Raw genomic sequence first — 22,200 nt, forward strand, 5'->3', positions numbered from 1 at the left:
ATTGTGGAACTGAAGTTCACATAAAGAAAGGGATCTTATGGAGCAGTTGTTGGGACCCTGAGGGTGAAAGGAGGAGAAATGGATCTCAAGTTAGTACAGAGCGTAGCGGCCCGCTAAATGGGACGCGACTCGGTACACAAAATGAGAGTTTTCAAGAATTCCGGATTCTTGTGGGGGTGAGTCCTGAATTTTGGACTTTGACTTCAACATAAATTATAATTTAACAAAAAACACAGCTTGGTCAGGGAGTAAAGGATTTGGGTTATGTATGAGATTCAGACACAGGCATCCAGACTCTTCTTGATGAAGGGTCTTGATATGAAATGTAGACAATTCCTTGTCATTCCCCAGACCACTCCCCCCACCACCATAGATGTTACTTCCCTTCCAGATTTCAACATCTGCAGATTCTTATGTCTCCATGATGAAGAAGATTTGTCCACTAATCTCTTTCCTAAGAACACAGCTGTGTTCTTAGCCCTCTGCTCTACTCACTGTGTAGCTTGGTATGACAATAACACCATCTACAAATTTGCCAATGACAGCTTGGTAGAGGGTTGTATAAAGGAAGGGGGTGAGTCAGCGTACAGGATGGAGATTGAAAATTTGGCTGAATGGTGCAACAACACCACCCTTGCACTCAATATCACCAGAACCAAGGAGCTGATTGTTTACGTCAGGAAAGGAAATCCAGAGGTATATAATCCAGTGATCAGTGGGGGATCAGAGTAAGTTCTTGGGAGTCACTATCTCGGAGGATCTTTCCTGGACTCAACAAACCAATGGCATCGTTAAAAAAGCAGGTCAGCGCCTCTACTTCCTCAGGAGATTGCAGAGGTTTGGTATGACACCAGAAACCCTGGCAAATTTCTACAGGGGTGTGGTGGAAAGTATGCAGACCAGCTGCATCACAGTCTTGCATAGGAACACCCATAGCCCTGAGCGTAAATCCCACCAAAAGGTATAGTAGTGGACACAGCTCAGGACATCACAGGTGAAACCCTCCCCACTAACGAGTACATCTACAGGGAACGCTGCCATCGGAGAGCAGCAGCAATCATCAGATCCTTACCACCCAGCGCACACTCTGTTCTCGCTGCTGCCATCAGGAAAGAGGTCTAGGTGCCACAAGACTCGCCCCACCAGGTTCAGGAACAGCTGTTGCCCCTCCACCATCAGACTCCTCAATGACAAACTCAATCAGGGACTCATTTAAGGACTCTTACTTGTGCACTTTATTAATTTTCTTTTTGTTCCCTCTGTATTGCACAGTTTGTTTACATTCATTATGTTTATATGTTTACAGTTTATTTTTTGCTCTACCAATTGGTGGTAATTCTGCCGCGCCCGCAGGAGAAAGGAATCTCAGGGTTGTATGTGATGTCATGCATGTACTCCGACAATAAACCTGAAATCTGAATCTGAAATCCTGATATTTGCAAACTCTTGTATCTCTCAAGGAGTTTCTACACTGATAGATAAAGAGTGACTAGGGTCATCATGGTAATTTAGCCCCTATCAAGTATCTTAATTAGCTCAATCCATCAACTAGTCTTTCATCAATCTTTTATCTTCAGGTGTATGCTTTATCCTATAGAATTCTTCCTTAAACCAGTCCATCTCCTTTAAGATTTTTCTTAAAACCCACCTCCTTTGCCATCTTATTGTCCTTCCCCCACATCACCTCCATCCCCATGCAACAGTTCCCTCTTTGCTTCATTATCCATGCTCTCGGCTTCCTGCCTGGCCTGTGCTTCATAAAAATCAAACACAAAACTGTCAGCACTGGAAATCTGTAACAAATCCCAGAACGTTCAGGAAATACTCGGCAAGTCCGGCAACATCAGTGGTCAGAAAGAAAACCAGAGTTAACGGCGATGTAGGGAGGCGCAGTTTGCGTAGCGGTGAGAACAATGCTGTTACAGTGCCTGCGATCGGGGATCGAACCCGGCGCTCTATATAAGGAGTTTGTACACTTTCCCTGTGTCTGCATGGGATTCCTCCAGATGCTCTGGTATCCAGCCACTGTTCAAAAATGTACCAAGAGTAGCACGGGCTCGTGGGCCAAAAGGGCCTGTTACGTTTTACAACCACAAAATGTAATATGTGGTTGTTAAAGTGTTGAGGTCAAGATCTGGTATAAGTGAGTTACTGGAACCTACAAAGCTGTGCACCACCCAAGAGAGGCGATGAATCCCAGCAATTTCTGCAACTCTTCCTCTGAGGTTATATAGATGAAACTTAAGGTTCAAGATTCCTTTATTGTCATGTAATAAAATTGACTTTAGTCTGCCATAAGGAAGACAAAGATTCGCCATCAGGAGAAATTGCCGACACCCCTTACAGTCAGAGAAAGAGAGACCTCCAGAGTCACTGAGTATCCGTGTATTCGCCTCCAGCGCTCCCGCAGCCTCCACAGCCACAAAGACTTCAGCCCAAACCTTTGGCCGTCTGAGCTCTCAATCCAGACCTCCAACACGAACACCTCCTTCAGCATCGCTTAGCACCCTCTTGCATCCTGTTTCCAATACCTGGTACCACCTTCAGCCAGTCTCAAGCAGTCCACAGCCTGGGATAAGTCCTGTGTCTGCAGATGCCAGAAACCTGCGTGGGTTCCTTGCTTCAAGTCGCTGTCACCGCCGCCTGCGTGTTCTTCAGCCTCCGAGGCCCTGACTGACCCGCCGATTGGCCACCACCCCATAGTCTCCTCTGCTTCTCCCCCTCAAATGAAGGGTGTTTTCTGGTGCCCTAATTCCCCACAATCTGCAACCCCTCACGGCCATTTTCAGTAGAGGGCACTGTCATCTTGGGCACAGACCCCGAGGTTGGCTCCTTTAATAGGCCTCATCAAGCCTGTACAGAGCTGTCAGTAGTTGGACTGGCCCGTAGAATGCTGCAGAGGATCCACTCCCTACTCTTCCTGGGTCTGCATCAGTGGCACACTGCCATGACCAGCAGCTCTGGGAGAACCGCCATAGTGCGTCTTTAAAACCTTAAGAAGAAGAGCGAAGATGGATAAGGCTGGCATAACAGATGAACATTGGCCAACATGTTTACCCAGGGCTTGGAAATTTTGGATAGGAGTTTCCAGGTGGCGCTCATGGAGTGAACACGTTTTGGTTTTTGCTCCATAAAATATACTATTTTTAACCTGTATCCACCTTTGAACTAACTTCACAGAAGTCAGAAAGATCTTTATTATTTCTCTAATTATACTTGAGTCTGAAAATTTTGAAGAAATGACTGAAGGAAAAGCTACACGAGCTAAAACCGGGCAGAAGAACAACCAGACATTAAACTAAGTGAGATGACCTTCACTGACTTTTTAAAATTCTTTCGTGATGAATTCAAAGATGTTTGTCGAAATTTTGGATACTCATTCTGTAGATTTTTTTTAGATATACAGCACAGTAACAGTAATGGGCCCTTCTGGCCCTCGAGCCCGTACTGCCCTATTAACCTATAATCCCTGTACATTTGAAAGGTGGGAGGAAACTAGGGCGCCCGGAGGAAATCGACGTAGACACGGAGAGAACATACAAACTCTTCACAGACAGCACCGAATTTGAACCCTGGTTGCTGGCGCTATAATAATGTCACGCTATTGCCATGCCGCTAACCGTGCTGCTCTGTCCTGTGCTGCAACCTTGTTCAGAGACAGTAAGATGCATGGTGTGATGCAGGAAAATCGTTAGGAAATTGGTAGCACCCCGGCTACAGCCTCTTGAAAATTTCCCCTTTCTTCATTCGCTACAATAACAAACTCAGCCCACCTAGGGCTGAAAACAAGAACATTGCTGACAATAGACAGGAAAAAAAAATCAGTTACTTCAATATCAGTCCAAACATCACTACAAGAACGTTGCCCCAAAAACCAGCACCGAACCTCAAGCAGGACAACTTTACCTCACGGTACCTCAGTGCAGAGATATAATGTTCAACTTTCTTTTGAATCTGGCAGCATGTTAAACATGCACCGGCTGCACCACTGACCACAAGAGTCACATTTTTGATACCTTGAAGAAGGACTCAGATCAGAAATGTTGGTCATGTATCTTTACCTCCTATTGATGTTACAGGACCTGCTGAGTTTTCTCCAGCGCTTCTGTGTTTTTACCACAATAATAGGGTCTGCAGACTTTCGTGTTTCACAAGAGTCACATTCAAATGACACAGTTTGCAGGCACCATTTCAGTCTCTTCCATCAGAATCCGTGGACATGTTCTGTTCCCCGCTGCTGGAGAAGCCCCCCAGGCCTTAACAGTACGTTTTCTCTTTAACACATTTGTTTTTATTTTGCACTGTATGCAAAGGTTGACTTGTCTGCATAACATCCAAAGCAAAGTTGATCACAGTATCTTGGTGCACATAACAAAAAAATGATTCAATATTAGACTGAGAGACAAAGGATTATCTCTGGAGTCTTCAAAGTTGGCTCTTGACAACATAATGACCAATCAAACACATCACGGTGAAATATCTTCTGATAAGCATTTACTGTACTTCCCTTCTCTCAAATGCTGAGTCAACACTCTTCAACTTAATGCCAGAAGCAAGGGCATAGAATGTACTCCAGTTGACGATTTCAATGAACTTTGCCAAGAGGTTTTCGGTAGAATCACTTCTAGATGAGGTGGCCAAACCCGCATTGACAGGTGTCAGATTTGGAGAGTGGCATGCAATGAGAATTAAAAATTGAAAAGCCACAGTCACTAGAAAAACAGAAAATGCTGGAAACATTGAACAGGTCGGACGGGATCTGTGGGGAGAGAATCAGAGTTGATGTTTCAGGATTAAGGCTCTTCAATCAGTTGCTGAGTTTAAAGTTGCTGAGATGGTCCCTCACCACTTTCTCATCCCCCAATTAGAGAAAAGCAATGTTATCTTTTAATTAAAAAAAAATGAGAATCCTTATTCTCGAAAGCAGATGAAAGTTACACTTCCTTTTCAGAAAGGATGACTTGCTTGGATAGAACGCAAAACAAAGATTTTCATGGTACCTCGATCCAGTTGACAATAAGCAAAACAATACATCCCTTTGTGGTCATCTGAAGAGCATCCCTGAACCATTATTCCAACTCTTTTAACGAGGGGACACTAATCCCCAAACTTTTCCCAGTTCCAACCTTGTGATGAATTGTCCCCAGTAGATCTTGAACATTGCTCTTGGATGTGAGTTCTGGAGGATACTAATATCTGGGCCCATACTGTTGAACATTTGCTTGTGGTCAGTTGGACAGCTGGTGCATGTTTAGCATGTTGCCAGATTTAATAGAAAAGTGAATACTTCATCGTGGTGACTCTCCCTTGGGTCAAGGATGATGGACTTCGTTCCATTTTCCACAGAGCAAAGTTCCCTGTGTGTGTATTTGTTTAACGGGCACTTGATGTTGCACTCCTAGAAGAACACGATACTTCACAAATCAATCAACCAATTCCAATGGCATGGAAACCACGACGTTTGAAACTGATGGATTTGTTGCAGCCTTCGTCCGCCTTCACAGCCATTGAGATTGAAGTAACTTCATCTGCCTGTTCCACCGTTGAGGTTTTGGTTGAGTTGCTCTTTGTCAGGGACCTCATCCTTGACCATGGGTGGCCCTACCAGGAGCATAGCTCTAGACAGAATCATTCTCGGGATCTCAGGTCCACACAAGCTTCTCCACCACAACAAGGTGACAATCCACGGAGAAAAGCTGAATACTATTTCTTTGCAATAAGAGGTAAAGTTGTTACTCGAAGTTTCTGGGAAACCGGTCTTGTTATGATGTTTTCACTGATATTGTTCAGTTCTAGTTTGAGGTGGCTGATTATTACTGCATGTGAAGTATCTGACTGCTAACATGAAAAAGAAACTTCTTTAATGAATCATTTAGAATTTGCTCATTTTCACATTCATCATATCAACTCACTTAGGTGGAAGATAAATAATTTCATAAGCTTCAGATGAGTCTAGTTACTAAGTTCCTATTGATGATGGATAACAATTGTTTTGGATGCATATTCAGTGAACTATGTTTTGAGTCATTCTTTGCATGAAAAGCTTCTGTTGGAGCGAGCGTCTATATAATCCTGTCACCTGTTGCATAGCCTGTCGTTAGAGAAAAGACATCTGCAGTAATAATCAGCCACCTCAAACCAGAACTGAACTTCACGCTTGATCTTAGCCAAAAGGCCGAGAAGAGATAAGAACTGAGCTTCCATGTCGATGCAGGCGTCACCACAAGAACGTTGGCTCAGAAACCAGCGCTGAACCTCAAGAGTAATAACTTTACCTCTTACTGCAGAGGTGCAGCATTTAATTTTCTATTGAACCTGGCAGCATGTTAAATGAGCACCAGATGTCCCACTGACCACAAGGAAATGATCAACATTGTGGGGCCCAGATATCTGTATCCTCCAGAACTTGCATCCAAGAGGAACGTTCAAGATTGAATGGGAGGTTGATATGGGAAAAGTTTGGGGATGAGTGTCCCCTCATTAAAAGAGTTGGAATAATGGTTCAGGGATGAGCATCCAGGGATATACTGTTTTGCTTATTATTTACTTCTTATTGTCAACTACACAGAGGTACCATGTAATGCTTTGCTTTGCTTTCTATCCAGACAAGTCAACCTATACTTCAGTGCAAAAGAAAGCAAATGCGCACAGTGTAGGGTTACAGAGAAAATGTTCAGTTATAAAAAGTGCAAAGCTATCATCATTTTACTATTTAGTGGATCACTCATTTGTAAAATAATGTTTCCTTTATGCTGTTCAGAACTGAACTTTCTCTCTGTGCTGCTAGACCTTGTACTTTTGTTTATTGTGTAACACTGCCTGTTAAATTTTAGTAAGCGTTGACCTGCCTGGATAGCACACGAATCAAAGCTTTTCAATTTTTTTTTTTAGTACCTTCAACTGCACTGCTGGAGAAGATCACTGTCCTTCTCATTTGGTGGCGAAGTGGACTACTAAATTGCTGGAGACACAGGAAGTTGAGATATGATGGTGAAGTTGTACGAGACATTGGTAAGGCCAAATTTGGAGTGTTGGGGGCAGTTTTGGTCATTGAAAGAGATGAAAGATGTAAACAGGAGGTATAAACCAGAGGACATGGGCTAAGGGTGAAAGGGGAAAAGTTTAGGGGGAACATCAGAGGGAATTTCTTCACACAGAGGGTGGTGGGAGAGTGAGCAGGTACATGGATGGGAGGAGTATGGAGGGGAATGGAATGTGTGAAGGTTAGTGGGACTAGACAGGATAATTGTTCAGCACAGAAAAGAAGGGCCTGTTTCTGTGCTGTAATGTTTTAAAGTTCTACAGTTCTGAGTGTTGACGATTCATTCCCCCCCCCCCCCCCGCCACAACAGACGCTGCTCAACTCGCTGAGTTCCTCCAGCAGATTATTTTTGCTCCAAATATATTGCAATCATTAACAGAGTTAAGGGGGTGGGGGGGGCGGGTGGTGATAGTACAGGATACTATCACCAATGTATATATTTGAATATATTTACATATAGTAGTAGTGATTGGCTGAGAACTATAGCCATGCCTACTGGCAGGTCATAAAGGGCTGTTCCTAACCAGACCCAGGTCAGTCTGGACTGGATGACCTCAATGTACTACACTCCAGTCTTTTGTTAATAAAAGCCTTGGTTTGAGTCAACAAGTCTTTGAGTCATTCGACACGCTACAGGGGACCAGTCTCAACTTCTCAGGTTGTATTAAGCAGACAGGATCACGTTGATGTGATTGGGATTTTCTCTGTGGTATAGCACAGCAGTCTACAGGCATTAGTCTTGTCAATTAATACATTAATCTTATAGAATAGCCATTCTCAATCTTTATTTGGCTATGGACACCCACTCTCCCCCCCACTCCCCACCAGGACTCTGCTCAGAGAATATGAGCCCCCTTCCCTATAGATCAGTCAAGTTTTCATTTCTTTTATACTTCTTTCCTACCGACTACATAAAAAATGTTAAAAAAAATACCTTGATGAAGGGCTCAAGCCCAAAATGTTGGAAATGTATCTTTACATAAAGGCAATGTTTGACCTGCTGTGTTTTTCCACTTAACCACGGTGTCAACAATCCTCTTAAAAAAAAATACTTAATGTTACACGAGGTGAAGAAACAAGGATTTTACTAAAATATGCTGTGGGCCCTGGGAGGTGGGGGTGGGGGTGGGAGGGGGGTCATAGGGCCCCCATTGAGAATGGCTGATTTGAACAGTATAGCACAAGAACAGGCCCTTCGGCCCATGACGACTGTACCAAAATCAAGACCAAATTAAATATCTTTGTCCTCGTGTGATCCACATCCCTCTTTTCTCTGCATCTTCATGTGTCCACCTGAAAGCCTCAATCCAGGCACCTACCACTCTGTGTAATTAAACTTGCCCCACCCATCTTTAAACTTTCAGAAAAAGTTTATTATCATCCAATTGTACAAATACAATAGCCTTGGTGCAAAATCATCCAGACATAACATACATACATAAAAAAATAAATAAATATTGTTAAATAAATAGTGGAGCCTCGGAGGGTTTGTATCAGCTGTTCATTAGTGATTCAGCACTCTTTCTACCCGTGGGAAGAAGCTGTTTCTCAGCCTGTTAATTCTGGTTCTGATACTCACGCATCTCTTTCCCGACAGGAACAACTGAAAGATGCTGCGTGCGGGGAGCTTGGGGTCCTCAATGATTTTGTGAGCCCTCTTCAGACAATGATCATGGTTGATCATGTTCGTGGGGGGGCGGGGTGGGGGGAGAAGTCCAAAAGAGAGCGCTCTTTCCCCCTATTTACGATAGGGTTATACGATTAGCATTTTAAACATCGAATTCGCACCACTAATTCATATTTACTCCAATAATTCTTTTTTGTTTTTACCATTACTAGTTATTATGGTTAAATGGAATTTGAACTAGAGTTTAATTAATCAAGTTCTGTTTCACTCCTTTTTTTAAACACCACTAAAAGCTTTGCTCTGACCTCTGATGAAGTTTAAAGCAACATATTTCATGTTTCAGTCCACTAACCTCATCATGAAAACATGTCACAGAGTTACTACAACATCTGTCATTACCCTGGGAAAATTTGGGTCTGAAATATTGTCATCACCCTGAGACACTCCTTAGCAGGGAGCTACTCCCACACATGTGGCAGACTGAAGAAGTCTTCAAAGATGAGAAATTTACACAGAGCAGTACAACAGAGGAACTGCCCCTCTGCCTGCAATGTCTGTGTTCAACATACCAATCCAAACTAATCCGGGTGTATGACCGAGTTGATCATTGTGGAGTCAGAGGTGGAGAGGGTGAGCAACTTCAAATTCCTGGGTGTTATTGTCTCGGAGGAACTGTCCTGCACCCATCATGTAACTACTATTACGAGGAAGGCACATCAGCACCTCTGCATCCTCCGGAGTCTGTGGGAGGTTCAGTATGTCATCGGAAACCTTGGCAAAATTCTACGGATGTGTGGTGGAAAGTGTGCTGACCGGCTGTGTCACCATTTGGTATGGGACCACCAATAACTCTGAGCAAAAATTCTCGCACAAGGTAGTGGACATAGTCCAGGACGTCATGGGAAAAACCCTCCCCACCATTGAGAAGATCTATATGGAACATTGCCGTTGGAGAGCAGCAGGATCGTCAAAGATCCACACCACCTGTTCTCACTGCTGCCATCAGGAGGTAGATACAGGTGCCACAAGACTCGTACCACCAGGTTCAGGAACAGTTGCCACCCCACAACTATTAGCCTCAAAAACAATAGGGGATTATTTTCTCTGGACTATTGGAGGCTGATAGAAAGATGTTAAATGATGAGAGCCGTTGGTAAAGTAGAAAGTCAGTCATTTTCTCAGACGTGTACTGGAGGCTCTCCCCGACTTGCGACCTACGTGACTTACGACCATCTGTACATACGACCGATAAAAAATGGCTGAGTGCGTATGATAGTGATGTAAGCAAGGTAAGCTCACCAAAGAAGATGACGAGCCAACATATTTCCAACTTGAGTCCATTTCAAGATCCAACCCATCAGTCAGAGCAGAACTCGGGTGTATGTCAGTTTATTTATTTGGAGACTCAAATAAGGACTGATAGGCTCATGATATATTTATATTTACATCCACATTTGCACAGTTTGCTTACAGTTTACAGTTACTGGCATAGAAATTGGTAAGCCTGGCTAAAGGAAAGAATCTCAGGTTTGTATGTGATGTCATCAGTGTACTCTGACAATAAATTTGAACTTTGAACTTAATCCCACCTCCCTGCACATGCTCTATATCCCTCCATGCTCGCGTACCTGCTCAAATGCCTCATGAACTTTGCTATTGTACCTGCTTCTACCACCTCCTCTGGCAGCCCGTTCCAGTCTCTCAGTACAAAGTAAACTTGCCTCTCACATCTCCTTTAAACTTCCCGCCTCCCACCTTCAAATGAAGCCCTCCAGTACATGACTTTTCTACCCTGAGTAAATGACCGGCTTTCTACCCTACCTACGGCTCTCATGGTTTAGTATCAGGCTCCAATACTCCAGAGAAAATCATCCAAGTGCATCTCCTGATTGTTAATTCTCCTTCAAAATGCAGATGCACAGGAGGGACATTTGAAACCAATGAGATGTTGAGAACAAAATAAAAGAGCTGAAGGAGTGTGAGAGGAAATATGCCATTGATCGGAAAATCTGAAGGAAAGTCCATCTCAGGGGCAAAACCAAGGATAAGGAAGACTGCTTTCCTTGGTTTGGTGACTCTCAGTTGGAACATTGGAAGGGATTCAATTCCACTGATGTTCTTTCTTTAAAGACAGACTCTTCATTGGTGTATATAAGCACAGGGTTTTTCACATTCTCAATTCAACCTTCTTTGAAGCAACTATAACACTAAGGGATTCAGATGCTACAGCCATCAATGTTTTTACTCTGGGGCCAGATATGTTGCCATGGAAACAATGATAATCCACAAACTAAACAGTGGGACCTATATTTGTAAATTTAAATTTAAATTTTAAGTTTATATTTAGACATATGGGACGAGAACAGATCCTTCTGGGTCACAAACCCATGCCATCCAATTACACCAAATTTTTTTAAGGGTGGGAGGAAACCAGAGCACCCGGAGGGTGGTGATGATGACATGGGGAGAACATACAACGCCAGATTCGAAACCTAGTTGCTGGTGCTCTAGCAGCGTCGTGCTAAGCACTACGTTAACCGTCCACCCTCATCCAAAATACCTCAGATTTCAGATGTCAAGTCACCTTTATTTATCATTCATACCATGCTTGCACAGTAAAGACAAGATAGCATTTCTCCAGGACAACGTAGCTTATTTACATAAATATAAGTTAGAACAGAAGTTAAACACATTAAAATAGTAAAATATTAAGATGTAAAATTCCCAGTACATGATCCACGTATGTTCTGGGAATTCAGGAGCCTGATGGCTTGGGGGGAAAAAAAACTTGTTTCCCAATCTGGACGTAAAGGCCCAAGTGCTACGGTACCTCCTACCAGATGGCAGAAGGAGAACAGTTTACGTGAGGGATATTAGGAGTCCTTCACAATGTTTATTGCCTTTCGCCTGCATCGAGTATTGTAGATGTACTTCATGGTAGGAAGAGAGCCCCCGCTGACTTCACTATCCTCTGCAGGGTCTTACGGTCCGAGGTGGTGCAGCTTTCAAACTAGGTGGTAATGCAGTTGCACAGGATGCTCTCAATACATCCTCTGTAGAATGTAGTGAGGATGGAGGGTGGGAAATGAACTTTCTTCAACCTTCGAAGGAAGGAGAGGCACTGCTGAGCTTTCTTGGCTATGGAGCTGCTGTTAAGGAACCATGTGCAAGGAACTTGATACTCTTGATGACCTCAAAGGTCGAGCCACCAATGGTCAGTGGAGCGTGGTCCCTCCGGGCCCTCCTGAAGTCAACATTATTAGCGTTCAGATACAGGTTGTTGGCTCTGCACCAGTCCGTTAGCGACTGCACCTCATTTCTGTACACTGGCTCCTCATTCTTACTGATCAGGCCCACCACGGTCATGTCGTCAGCCAACTTGATGATGTGGTTTGAGCCATGTTTAGCCGCACAGTCGTGGGTCAGCAGAGTGAACAGCAATGGGCTAAGCATGCAGCCCTGGGGGGGCCTCGTGCTCAATATGATGGTCTTGGAGGTGCTGTTACCGATCCCAACTGCTTGAGGTCTCCCAGATAGGAAGTCAGAAATCCAATTACAGAGGGAAGTGTTTAGACCCAGCAGGCTCAACTTCCCTATCAAGTACTGAGGTATGATTGTGTTGAATGCTGAACTGAAGTCAAACATACGTGTCCTTATTTTCCATTTGGCTGAGGGCGAGATGGAGGGTGGTGATGATTGCATCATCTGTAGAGCAGTGAACTGCAGGGGGTCCAGTGACAGGGGGGGCGGGGGGGGGGAATAGGAGCTTGGTGTGTCCCATGACGAGCCTCTCAAAGCACTTCACGAAAATGGGCATCTGTGCGACAGGGTGGTAATCATTGAGGCAGGACTCAGACAACTTCTTCGGCAAGGAACAATGATGGTGGCTTTGAAGCACGATGGGACCACGGCGCTTCTCGGGGAGATGTTATAGATGTCGGTGAGAACTCCTGCTAGCGGCGCCGCACATCCCCAAGCACTCTGCTGGGAATATTATCCAGTCCAGCAGCTTTCCGTGGGTTGACTTTGCCTAATTCACATCGGCCATTGAAAGACACAGCACCTGCCACATCATTTATCACCTCAGAATGCATGTAGAAGTTGTTTAGTGCATCTGAGAGAGAGGCATCACCAGCAAAGGCAAATGGTGTAGTCTTGTGGTTGGTGATGTCTTGGATCCCCTTCCACATGGTCGCAAATCCTTGCTGTCGAGGAAGTGACTATGAATCCACTGGGCATGCCCACGCTTCACTCCCCTAATGGCCTTAGACAGCTTGGCTCTTGCAATAGCTAGGGCTACCTTGTTGTCCGCTCTGAAGGCAGCATCTCAGTTCCTGAGCAGCACACGTACCTCCGCAAACAACAATCCAAATAGATCACATCAATGGGGAGGATAGAGACTCCAGTGACCCTCTCTGCCTCTTTTATGGTCCTGTGGATTGACCTCCATTCCATTTGTCTGCAGCAACCATACCACACTGTGATGCAGCCAGCTAAGATGCTCTCAATATTGGAGGCTGGTAGCCTTGCCTGGTTCAGTCTTCTCAAGAAGTGAAGTCGTTGTTGCACCTCCCTGTCTTACGAGGAGATGCGTATCCACAATAGGTCACCAGTTAAGTGAACTCCAAGGATCTTGGTACTCTGCCCTCTCTCCACTACAGAGTTTCTGATGTGAAGTGGAAGGTGGTCAAGCCCTTGCAATATCCTTGAGCAAGTGATATACTGAATCATATTAGACCCTCAGAGGAATGGGTACTGAAGGCTGGGCACATTGCTGGGGTGGGTCGGAGTGGGGGAGTAGTGTGTGGGAGAGTTTGTTTGATCTGGACAGACAAGAGCAACTGCTTTCGTAGAGAGTCAAAAGGGAGCTGTCCAATATTTTACTCAAAGCCACCTCAACTCCACATCTTCAGGACTGCAGAATCTCAGTGTCAAATTGAAGCATTGTCCTGTCTCTCCCAGTCCTCGAGCAACGTGTGACTATAAACCAGCCAAACCCCCACCCCTCCTACACCTACAGAGGGGGTGAGTTCATATACCCTGAAAATACAGGTTCAGCAAAAGGTAGATGGATTGACCTCCCCGTTTTTATATCAGGACCTACAGAACAGCGAATGACTGCAGACACTTGATTGAAAGGTGGAAGATTTTCTCCATGCTTATTTTGTTGGCTAACTTTGTTTGTTTCTCTTCCCCAATTTTGATGAAGGATCTTTGACCTGAAACATTAACTGTTGCTCTTGCCACAGATTCTGCCTGCCCTGCTAAGTACTTCCAGCACTTGAAATGCAAGAGGCTCTTGTATAAATACAAGGTACAAAGCCAGCAGAATATTCACCAAGCCCTTTATGAGGCGGTACCGGATGGTACCGCACGGATGGCAGTCTCTTCAATCTGAGGCGCCTGCAAGCTCACACCAAGACACAAGAGAAACTTGTCCGTGAACTACTCTTGGCAGACGATGCCGCTTTAGTTGCCCATTCAGAGCCAGCTCTTCAGCGCTTGACGTCCTGCTTTGCGGAAACTGCCAAAGTGTTTGGCCTGGAAGTCAGCCTGAAGAAAACTGAGGTCCTCCATCAGCCAGCTCCCCACCATGACTACCAGCCCCCCCACATCTCCATCGGGCACACAAAACTCAAAACGGTCAACAAGTTTACCTATCTCGGCTGCACCATATCATCAGATGCAAGGATCGACAATGAGATAGACAACAGACTCGCCAAGGCAAATAGCGCCTTTGGAAGACTACACAAAAGAGTCTGGAAAAAGAACCAACTGAAAAACTTCACAAAGACAAGCGTATACAGAGCCGTTGTCATAACCACACTCCTGTTCGGCTCCAAATCATGGGTCCTCTACCGGCATCACCTACGGCTCCTAGAACGCTTCCACCAGCGTTGTCTCCGCTCCATCCTCAACATCCATTGGAGCGCTTTCATCCCTAACGTCGAAGTACTCGAGATGGCAGAGGTCGACAGCATCGAGTCCACGCTGCTGAAGATCCAGCTGCGCTGGATGGGTCACGTCTCCAGAATGGAGGACCATCGCCTTCCCAAGATCGTGTTATATGGCGAGCTCTCCACTGGCCACCGTGACAGAGGTGCACCAAAGAAAAGGTACAAGGACTGCCTAAAGAAATCTCTTGGTGCCTGCCACATTGACCACCGCCAGTGGGCTGATATCGCCTCAAACCGTGCATCTTGGCGCCTCACAGTTTGGCGGGCAGCAACCTCCTTTGAAGAAGACCACAGAGCCCACCTCACTGACAAAAGGCAAAGGAGGAAAAACCCAACACCCAACCCCAACCAACCATTTTTCCCCTGCAGCTGCTGCAACCGTGTCTGCCTGTCCCGCATCAGACTTGTCAGCCACAAACGAGCCTGCAGCTGACGTGGACTTTTACCCCCTCCATAAATCTTCGTCCACGAAGCCAAGCCAAAGATATGAGGCACGTTGATGTGCTGCAAAAAAATTACAATTAATGAACCAAACTCAAAATAATTACCCTGACAGATGGAATCATATCGTTCTGCAATCCGTTCAACAATGCAGAAAAGTAGATATTGCTTCTGAACCTAATTATTTTGATAAAAACAGCCACACTAATTATTGTGCATGTTGCAGGTGCCTGGGATGCCTTGTCAGGGGATGGTGGTGGAGGCTGAATTACGAGAGGCATTTTTAAGAGATTCTTAGACAGGCACTTTGACAGAAGTAAAATAGAGGAACATGAGGTAGGAAGCTTTTAGTTTTTTTTGTGGAAATATATAGGTCTGCACAAAATCGAGGGCCGAAGGGTCTCTACTGTGCTGAAATGTTCTATGTTTATTGCAGTGACATCAGCTATTTTATAATTTAGTCTGATTCATGTATGCTTGATTCAGTGGCATTATGTTCTCCCTGAGGAAGTTTAATTGCCAGATTTCAATTTTTTTTACGTGAATTATGATGCATTTCCTTGCATTTTTTAGTGTGTTTATGGATCTCGAGCATTCCTTTATAATTGTAACCAGATCTTTGCCCTCCATACCAAGCAGAGGGCAGTTTAGTATAGGAAGTAATATTCTGTGTTGTACAGCAGGAAAGATGTGGAGAAAACCGAGTTATAATGACAGGAATCCGTCTCGTTTCTATATGAAGGCATTAAGAGAAAGGCGGACAGGGAGGGAGAAATTAATAGAAAATCACAATCAGGGATTCAGATAAAGAGCCATTTAGTCATTACAGCATGCAACGGGCCCTTTGGCCCATCAAGCCTGGACTGGCCATCAACTGCCCATTTCAAAGTTCAGATTTATTGTCAGGGTGCATACATGACATCACATACAACCCTGAGATTCTATTTCCTGCAATATATCTTTACTTTTTATGGACGCTGAAAGACTGGGAGTTCCTCCAGCATTTCAGTGTGTTTTAACTACAATCATAGTGTCTGCAGACTTTCGTGCTTCACTTCTTTTTCCTGTGAGCCAGGAGGAATTTCTACTTAACAATAGTGCAAAAAACTATACTCAAGACAAGATACGTATACAAAAGAGAGAAATGTAAACAAAATAAGAAGTGCAAACAAACTGTGCAATATAGAAAATAAATACTCAATAATAAAATACCATAATATGTAAAGTAGGAGTCTCGGAGTTTGTTGCTGAAGAGTGTGATGGTGGAGGGGTAGCAACTGTTCCTGAACCTGCTGGTCCGAGTCTTGTGGAGCACAATGTGAGGTTATCCACTTTGGAAGGAAAATTGATTATTATTTAAATGGCAAGAGATTGCAGCATATAACCATGCAGAAGGGCATGGGAGTGCATGTGCATGAATTGCAAAAGATCGGTATGCCTGTGCAGTGGGCAATCAAGAAAGCAAATAGTATGTTGGTCTTCATTATTGGAGGAATTGAGTTTAGGAACAAGGAGGTTAAGCTGCAACTGGTACTGGCGAGGCTGCATCTGGAGTACTGCATGCAGTTCTGGTCTCCATACTGGAGGAAGGATACACTGGCTTTGGAGGCAGTTCAGAGAAGGTTCACCAGGTTGATTCCAATGATGAAGGGGTTGGCCAATAAGGAGAGATTGAGTCATCTGGAACTGGACTCGCTAGAATTTAGAAACATAGGCATAGATAAGATAGAGATGGGTAGGTTGTTCCCATTGGTAGGGGAGACCAGAACTAGGGGACACAGCCTCAAGATTCAGGGTAGTAGATTTAGGATGGAGTTGAGGAACTGCTTTTCCCATAGAGTGGTGAATCTATAGAATTTGCTGACCACTGAAGCAGTGGAGGCTATCACAGTAAATATATTTAAGGCAAAGATGGATAAATTTTTATATTTTTATGGAATATAGGGAAAAGGCAGGTAGGTGGAGATGAGTTATCCTCAGATCAGCCATGATCTCATTGAATGGCAGAGCAGGCTTGATGGGTTGAATGGCCAACTCCTCGTCCTATTTCATTTGCTCTTATGTCCTTATGATACTCTGTCCCAGCCCTCTGGCTTGGCCCATGGGGTTAAATGGCCATGTTCATACATTCCAGGAAGGACTAATGTTTCTTATGTCACCAACCCTGTATATAAAGATTTGTGTGTTAATATTCGCAAATTGATATGATTGCTGGCAACCAGAATCATATTCACCACATTCAACATGTCCCATCTGTCTTTTTACAACTTTGACCATCAGTAGCATCCCAGTGTGGGGCAGGAACTACTGCCCCCAAGTTCAGAAGATGGTGAATGCAGCTCAGAACATCACCCAAACCTCCCTCCCCACCATTCACCCTATCTATACTACCTGCTGTGGCAGACAGGCAGACAACAAGCTGAAGGACCCATCCCGCCCAGGCCATAGGTTAATATCTTTTTTAAAGTTTCAAGAATGTGAAATTACACACCACCTTTGAAGATAGTTCCCTACAACCATCTGGCTCCTGAATGAACCTCACATCAGTGATCTCATGCTGCCCTTGCTCTGCACTGACTGATATTTCACTTCAACACCGATAATGTGCAGACTTTAATGAGGGGCTCCAGCTGCAACGTTGATAATTCCTTTTTCTCCCACTGATACTGCTCGACCCCCTGAGTTCCTCTATCAGTGGGTGTGTTCATCCAGATTCTGGCAGTCTCCTGTGTGTCTGCACTATAATTGCTCTTCTACTTTGTTCTATTTGTATGCATGTTGAAGTTGACCCGCTGAACTACTTGCTAAGCGAACCCTGTGCAAAGTGACAATAAACTTAAAACTGGAAACTTGAACTTGTTCTTTCAGAAATGGAGGGGACCATCTCAAACAAAGAATCCAAAGCATCTTTTACCTAATATGTAAAGACAAGAGGTGGCACATTAATGTGTTGTAGCACCAGTGACCATGTTCGAATCTGGTGCTGTCTGTACATTCTTCCCCATGTCTGAGTGGGTTTCCTCCGAGTACTCCAGTTTCCTCCCACATCCCAAAGACATATGGGGTTAGTAGATAAATTGGTCACAGGAATGTATTTGGGCAGAGTGGTCTCCTGGGCCAGTAATTATTCTGTATATCCACATTCAAAAAATAAACTAAAATTAAATTTAAAAATTAAATAAATCTGCTCTGGTTTCTTTCACATACTGATGCAGAGAATACTTCTTCAAAGTCTTGTGGCTGCCTTCATCCCTTTTTTCCCCCCACCTGCTGACACACTATTCAGCATCAGAAGGTGACTATTGAGACCTCAGTGACCTATCTGTCCGCCACAATTAAAGGAGGAGAGAACACAAGTTCCTGGGCTACTTCTGAGTTCCTGCCCAGTTAAACTTCCAGCAGAATAGATGCCAATCTTCAAACATATGCATTCGTCAGAATACAGCCATCCCATTAGACCATCTGCGTCACTGACATTTCTGCCCAGTCACCGTCACAGGAAGCATGAGGGCAGCGAGACTTCATCGCCACGTGAACCAAGCCGCAGATGCAGAAAACTGAACAGAGGGTTTTAATGTGTATCTTACATGGCAGATGTTTCAGGATTTCGTGCTAACGGAGAGAAGTTGAATTTACATTGTGTGAAAAACAAACTGCTGGAGGAAGTCAGCAGATCAGACAGCGTCTATAGAGGGAAAGATAAATGTTTCATTCGAGACTCTGCATCAGAATCGAAAAAGGTGAGATGCCCAGTGTAAAGAGGAGAAGGGGTGGGATGAGGCAGGTTGGCAAATGATAGGTGGATTCAAGTGAGGACGTGTTGATTGCCAGGTGGACCCAGGTGAGGGATGAAAGGGTGGAGATAGTGACAGAGGCTAGAAGGTGACATGCGGAGATGACAGAGAGCTGCAGATTATGGAATCCGATCAGAAAGGAAGGCGATGGGTGGAACCAGATAAGGGAGGGACTTTAGGCAGATGAGGATGGGGGGGGCGGGGTGCAATAGGGGAACCGGTGGGAGGAGCGTGTGGGTGATGGACAGGTGGAGCTAGGTGGAAATGGGGGATGGAACTAGGTAACAGGGATGGGGAGGAGGAATTGGAAAGAAGGATGGAGGGGTTGAGAGGACCTGGGTGGATCAGAAGGAGAGAGGGATCCGGAGGGATGTAGGTTATCTTGAATTGGAGGATTCACTCTTCATGGCCTTGGGTTGTGTAGTATAAGATGCTGTTCCTCTAACATGCTCAGTCTCACCCAGGGAGTGGAGGAAACTAAGGATGGACTGGTCAGTATGAGAATGGGGAGAGGAGTTAAAATAGCTGACAGCCGAGAGCTGTGGACGGCTATTGCCGACAGAGTGTAGGTGCTTGGCAAAGCAATGCATTATCCTTGCTTGGTCTCAAAGCTGTCAACAGTGAGGTGGAGACTCACCATAAGACCATAAGATATAGAAACAGAAATAGGCTATTCAGCCCATCGTCTCTTCCCCCCCATTTAATCATAAGCTGGTCCATTTTCCCACTCCACTCCACTGCCCAGCCTACTTCCCATAACCATGCCCATCCCTCCTTCTGTAAACCTTTCCTGTCCCTACAACCCTCCTTATCTCTGTGACCCCCCTCCCCTTCATTAGTTCATTCCTTTCTTCTCTCCCCTACCCCATTAGTCTAGCTCCTAATTCCCACCTCCTTTGCTTCTGCTCCCCCATTCATTTTTCCCTGCCTCATTCTTTCCTCAAGTCCAGTGCCCCAATAATCATCCTCTTCCCCTCCATCAATCCCTGCCCATTCACTGCTCTTGCCAATGCGTTCTCACCCATGGTGTCTGCTACCAAGGAGGACAAGATGCTAGGGAACCCCACAGCCAAGAGGTTCCTCTCTCATCTGCACACCACCCTGGTTCTGAAATACAATGATGCTTCTTCTTTATCACTGGGTCGATATTTTGGAGTTCCCTCCTCAACAACAATTTGGAATGCCTCCAACAGAGGACAAAACTAGTTGAGGATGGTAGCTCGCCACCATCACCTTCTCAAATGCAGTCACCGACAGCCCGTAAGTGGTGGTCTTTGTGGCACGATCAATGACCACCCACGCACATGAAGCAAGTAGTCAAGGATTTTATTAACCAGAAAACTTCGGCCTGCTACTGGCTCACACCCAAGGCAGGTATGGAGGGAGGAGACGAGGGCTCTCAGCCTTTATTAGGGATCTTATGGGGAGGAGCTACAGGTACAAAAGGTGGGCCAGCCTGTTCAGTCCAGCGAGGACATGCCTGCAGAACCACGTTCCACCACAGTCTTCCAACAATTCTCAGATCCCCAGAATAAAATGTAAAGAACCAACCATCATGAGGAAACAAAGCCGAGAGGAATTGGACATATAAATTCACACTCATCACCAGCTGCATTCTTTCTATGTCCAGACTATTTGCACAGACTATTTAAAGATTATAAAAGTAAATAATTTTTTTTTAACATCACTGACTTGAGATAACAGGATTAGATAATAACATGGTTTTACGGAAAATGGAACACAGAACATCACAGCCCATGATGTTAATGTAAATCTGCTCCACGACCATCTGATTTTTCCCTATCTCACACCTCTGTTCTTCTTTAAATGAGTTGATGTGTGCTATTGTCTATTAAATGCATGCCTTGCGTTTATCAGTAGAAATTCTTTTGCTGTCTCCAGGAGCACCATGAATCGTTCTCAGGAACTTCCGTCAGCAGAGGTTGCCTGTCATATGAGGCAATGTTGACAAGCACTAGGATTTTTCTTTTTGGAGCAAAGAAGAATAAGAAGAGACTTAATAGAGGTGTTTAAGATTACGAGGGACTTAGGATAGACAGCCAACACCTTTGTCCTGGGGTGAAGATAGCAAATACCAGAGGACATCTGTTTGAGGTGAGTGTAAGAACGTTTAGGCAGATGTCAGAGGTAGTTTCTTATGCAGAGTGATGGGTGCCTGGAATGATACAGACAATATGGACATTCAAAAGGCTCTTAGATAGGCACACAGATGTGAGAAAAATAGAGGGTTATATGGGTCTGAGGTAAGGGAAATTAAATTGATTTGGGGTTGGTTTACATATGTTGGCAAAACATTGTGGGTTGCAGGGCAACAAACGAGCCTGCAGCTGACGTGGACTTTTTACCCCCTCCATAAATCTTCGTCCGCGAAGCCAAGCCAAAGTAATCTATGTTCTATGATTAAGAAACAATTAATTGGAAATTAATTGCATTGGACTTTACTCACTGAGGTTTATGCAATTACATTATTATACAAATTCTCGGTTACCTTCACCAATGTCTCAGCTATGTGCAGGAACCTCTTCCAAATGGCCAGTTTTTCAAATGGCCAGTGCTGGCAGGTTCTGCGACGATCAGAAATTGCCCAATTTCCAGCAGCGAACCTTGCCAAGGTGTGTGTCACCTGGAAGAAGCTTTCCTTTGGGTTCTGGACAACAGGAAACAGGAAGGGTGAGTGAAGATGATTAGGATCTGGAGGAAGGGGCTCCCCAGGCAGGGAACACATCCACCTTCCTCCCTATCTCCACCTTCCCCTTATCCTTGCACCAAATTAAACTAAAATCTCTTCTGTCTTCACATTATAGAGCAGCACAATTAAGATATTTATCAGATTTTTATCAAACGAGGGAAAAACCAGATTGGACCAGGATAGAGATAAATAGAATAGGGGAGAAGGTACCAGAACATATACTTTATGTGGGATGAAAATCTAGTGCAACATGGAAGTTCACCAGTACTGCACCATCTGCTCAACATTTGGAAGAAGATTCACATAGAAAGGAAAAAAGCAAATTACCAACTACCAAAATTATTATTGATGCAAAATAAACTAATCCCTTTCTCCTTTTGAGAATGGGAGAGAAAAGGGATTAAAAGAATAGAAAATTGTTTTTTGGGAAATAATTTATTATCATTTGAACAAATGAAGTACAAATATGGAATAACTCACGGTACAACATTTGCATTCCACCAACTGGGGGGAGAGAGAGATGTTAGTGGATCTTTCCCTGTCTTTGGTATTACTGTAATTATTGCTGTTTTACATGAATCTGGCAAGTTTTGTGTTTCTTCTATCTGGTTCATTACTTCCAGGAGAGG

This window comes from Narcine bancroftii, chromosome 3, assembly GCF_036971445.1.
Source record: "Narcine bancroftii isolate sNarBan1 chromosome 3, sNarBan1.hap1, whole genome shotgun sequence".
In the NCBI taxonomy this organism is placed as follows: domain Eukaryota; kingdom Metazoa; phylum Chordata; class Chondrichthyes; order Torpediniformes; family Narcinidae; genus Narcine; species Narcine bancroftii.